We start from the raw sequence: 4,582 nt of genomic DNA, 5'->3' as shown, positions 1-4,582 counted from the left end.
GATTAAATTGCAACCAGTTCATCCCCAAAATGACGTCAAGTTGTTCAAGAGGAAGGCATACCGAGTCCACTCCAAACTTCCTACCAAATATGTCAATAGGACAGTTCAAACAAGCAGAAGAAGTAGTTACTGAACCCGACGCAGGAGTGTCAATAACATACTTCCATGAATAACAGATATTTCTAATCCCAATCGTTTAGCACAATCCAATGAAATGAACGAATGAGTCGCTCCAGTATCAATAATGGCAACTAAAGGTGTGTCATGTATGAAACACGTACCTTTAAACAGACGATCTTCTGGAGTAGTCTCTGACCCAGACAAAGCAAAGACCTTTCCACCAGCCTGATCCTTCTTCGGTTTAGTGCAGTGTGGACTGATGTGACCCTCTTCGCCGCAATTGTAGCAAGTCACAATCTTCATTCTACAATCAGAAGCAATATGACCCGCCTTACCACACTTGAAGCATTTCTTCTCTCCACTCTTGCACTCATTCCTTCTATGCCCAGTCTCACCACAGTTGTAGCACCTAACGGGAGCACCAAAATCTCCCCCACTAGGCCTCTTCCAATCCCCAGCTCTAGGATTTCCTCTACCATATGGCTTACCTCTATCCATAGGCTTCTTGCCTTTCTTGTCAACCAACTCGCAAGAGTGAGATGACTTCAGCTTAAGGTTATCCTCTTCGAAGATCCTACTACAGTCCACCAAATCGACAAATCGCCGAATTTTCTAGTACCTGATTCCTTGCTTGATCTCATCACGAAGACCATTCTCAAACTTGATGCACTTTGAGAATTCACTAGCCTCGTCATTGTTGTAGTGAACGTAGTACTTCGCCAACTCAACAAATTTCGAAGCATACTCTGGTACCGTCATATTACCCTGAGTCAGCTCCAAAAATTCAATCTCCTTCCTGCCTCGAACGTCCTCAGGAAAATACCTCCTCAGAAACTCTCTCCTGAACACAGCCCAGGAAATAGCTACACCATCAGCATCCAATTCAGCCCTAGTAGCCATCCACCAGTCATCAGCCTCTTCGGATAACATATGAGTACCATACCTCACTTTCAGGTTCTCAGCACAATCGATGACTCTGAAAATCCTCTCGATATCCTTAAGCCATTTCTGAGCACCTTCAGGATCGTGTGTGCCCTTGAACAACAGAGGATTGTTCCTCTGGAAACTGTTCAGCTGCCTGTCAGCACCAATCACAGCTCCATTAACATTCCCTCCCAGCACACCAGCAATCATGACCAGAGCCTCAGCAATTGCATCGTCGTTTCTTCCACCTCTTCCGGCCATTGTTCTGCTAAATATAAAACAATATTCATTAGAACAAGAAGTATCGATAGTGTCAACCTTACACTATTCGCATACGAGGGATTAACTGACACTAAGACTCCGACTCAAACGACCGACTATGCTCTGATACCACTATTGTAACACCCTTCTAAACCCCACGGCAATTTAATAATTAATCAGAGTAAAAACATATGCATAAGGGTGCCACAATTATTTAAAATAATTAAATCAACTAAGGTCAACGTCATGCTTCATTAGGAAACGACTCACCAAAACATAAATCATGTTTAACACAGCGGAATAAGGAACATCGTTAAATACAACTAATGGAAACACAATTCATCACCAATTAAAATAGAGTAATCTCATAAAAACTCTAAAAACTATCGTTCCCCAGTGTTACAGATCAGAGCATGACCGACACAACCCAACATAAACGGATAAACTCTACGAGTCATCCTCACCAAGCACTAATGCCGCTACTCCTCAATCTGAAAATGACAACATGTAAGGGTGAGTCTCATTCTCAATTAGTAAATATTATGCAATTCATAAGTAACAAGCATCATAATATACCGTTCACCTAATTATACATATTCAGATTCACATCTATTATTCATTAATTCACACAATAATAGATTACAGCACATAACACAGAAATCCATACGATCATGTTATGATAAAATGCATATGACACAACTGACACTATGCATGTGGTACCAATAAACTGTGGAATCAATCCACCTAACCGATCTACGCCTCATCGAGATACGGCTCACCGACACAATTTCCGCACAATGGGAAATATGTCCACCAACGATCCACTCATCAACTGGATCCATCGTCAAATGCATATGAATGAATGAAACACACATAACATACTTAAAGACACACCGAATCACGATGAACAACTCATCTCAACACCACATCACCGAATAAGTATGTACATGTTTTCAACATCATTAAAATAGTCATGCATTCATCACAATCATAATAACAATCACAACCAATTCATTATCATATCAAACACATTGTCACACCTATCTCATATGCACACCATGTTCAATCCTCATCAAGTAATTAAATCGAGTTTTAAATAAATAAAGTCGGCTACTGACAATATTCATCATTCATCATATAAAACATTTAATTACTTGCACAACACCCAAAACGGCACTAAGAAATGATACACGGATCAAAAGATACGTTATTTTGAAGTTTGGAATAATTCACACACAGCAAGGTTCGCTCAGCGGAGCAAGGCAGACGCGAAATCCTTCAGACCTCCGCTCAGCGGACCTCAAGCGACGTCAGACAGAAGCGTACTACGTTGGGACCTCCGCTAAGCGGACCTGCGATTTCAGCAAACCCCAAGTCTGCGACAGACCCTGCGATTTCACATCCTTTTCACCCAAAAACGATCCCAGACATCACATACATGCATATAATCATCATACATTCAATTATACACCATAAAACATCATCCAAACTCATTATTAACCAAATAGTTCACACAATTATCATCAATTCAATCCAATTATAACACCCTAACCTAACAATCCCAATATCTAATTGAACCAAACCATACATCAATCTACCTATTACCTAAGACCACATAAGAGATACTAAAAGGAAGAGTCCCCCCTTACCTCGATGAATCTCTTGAATGCTCTCCTTCCGGTTTCACGTTCTTGCCTCTTTCTCTTCTCTTTCTCTTTTCACGTGTTCTTCCTTTCTCCCCAAATGGTTCCTTTTTCTTATTTTATGAAAATAAAATAAAAGTAAAATATCACAACTTAGTAAAAGGCCTAACCAATATAGCACCCCTATTTTACTAACATCACACCATAAGCCCAATAACCTTTATTCCATCACTTTCCAATTAAATCCAATTAAAATACTAAAATTTCAATTATTTAATTTAAATCCAAATTAAATTAATAAACTGAAATTATGGGTGTTACATAGGTGGTCTGTTTCCAAACACTAACAGTTCCTTCTCTATAGTACCAGAATTTTGTTATCCCTAGATCTCACTCAGATGTAAACAAGCAGGGTGCCTGCTCTGATGCCAATTGAAAATTCTAGTAACACACGCTCGATGTCAAACGGGATGTTATGACATCCATAATTACGCAACATAGATAGTAATAAAAGAACAGCATAAAAACAATAAAGAACATACATAATTGTTTACCCAGTTCGGTTCAAACAACCTACTCTGGGGGCTACCAAGCCAGGGAAGAAGTTCACTATCAGTAGTATCAATTCAAAGCTAAACTCCCCCGTTTACAACTTCTCACTTAATCACTACCCAATGACCCTTCTACCTAGGTTCTCCCTAGATATGGAATATCTCCATTCCACCCCCCCTCAATCACAACAGTGATTACACATAAACAATTAACAATTACAAATAGAAGACACTCTTCAAAAACACACCTTGATCTGCTTAAAAGCTTCAATAAAGAGACACACACTCGTGCTTAAAAGCTTAGAGTGACATTAAACAAACACAACTAATTCCAACGCAATCATCAAGGACAATTGCTTGGATCACACGAGACATTTACAGAACAACAGTTTTTCACAATACAAAATCTTCCGTCTGCGTTCCAAAATAGGATTGCAGTCCTTTTATATGCAGTCTTGGGCTTTTTAAGAAACAAATCAGGGTTAACCAAGTTAACCTAATTCACACGCCAACCTACGTGTTATAAAAAGTGTTGTCAGCGGGATTTTTAGGACGAAATATTCAGCACTCAATAAAAGGTTTCGTAAACTGATAATTGAGATAAATCAGGAAACACATTTAAAAAATAATAATAGCTCCTGCTGTCACACACGGATGTCATGACATCGATCATGACATTCACTACAAAACCTGTATTAGCTTCACACATATGCAACCTGCATAAAACAATATCAACCAGGTATGTTTTACCATAAATGCAGCCAACATGAAAACACCTTCAATTTTGGTCCTACAAAAATTGATTCAATCAATTAAATATGATATTTGTTATAAATTTATTTAAAACAATATCATAAACTTGATGAATATATTATAACTAATATTGTGACATAATAAAGAACAAATTTTAGATGTAAATCAATTTTGTTTTATTTTTTAGATTATTTTTAATTAATGAGATTCAGCTAAAGACACGCGCTATAAAGAAACAATTGAAGTGTCTAATAATAATCATAGATTTATTCCTTAATAATAATTATAGATTTATTGATTAATAGCATTTATTTTACCGTTTATAATCAA

Source organism: Vicia villosa, unplaced genomic scaffold (assembly GCF_029867415.1).
Source record: "Vicia villosa cultivar HV-30 ecotype Madison, WI unplaced genomic scaffold, Vvil1.0 ctg.000924F_1_1, whole genome shotgun sequence".
In the NCBI taxonomy this organism is placed as follows: domain Eukaryota; kingdom Viridiplantae; phylum Streptophyta; class Magnoliopsida; order Fabales; family Fabaceae; genus Vicia; species Vicia villosa.
This window is presented reverse-complemented; position numbering follows the sequence as displayed.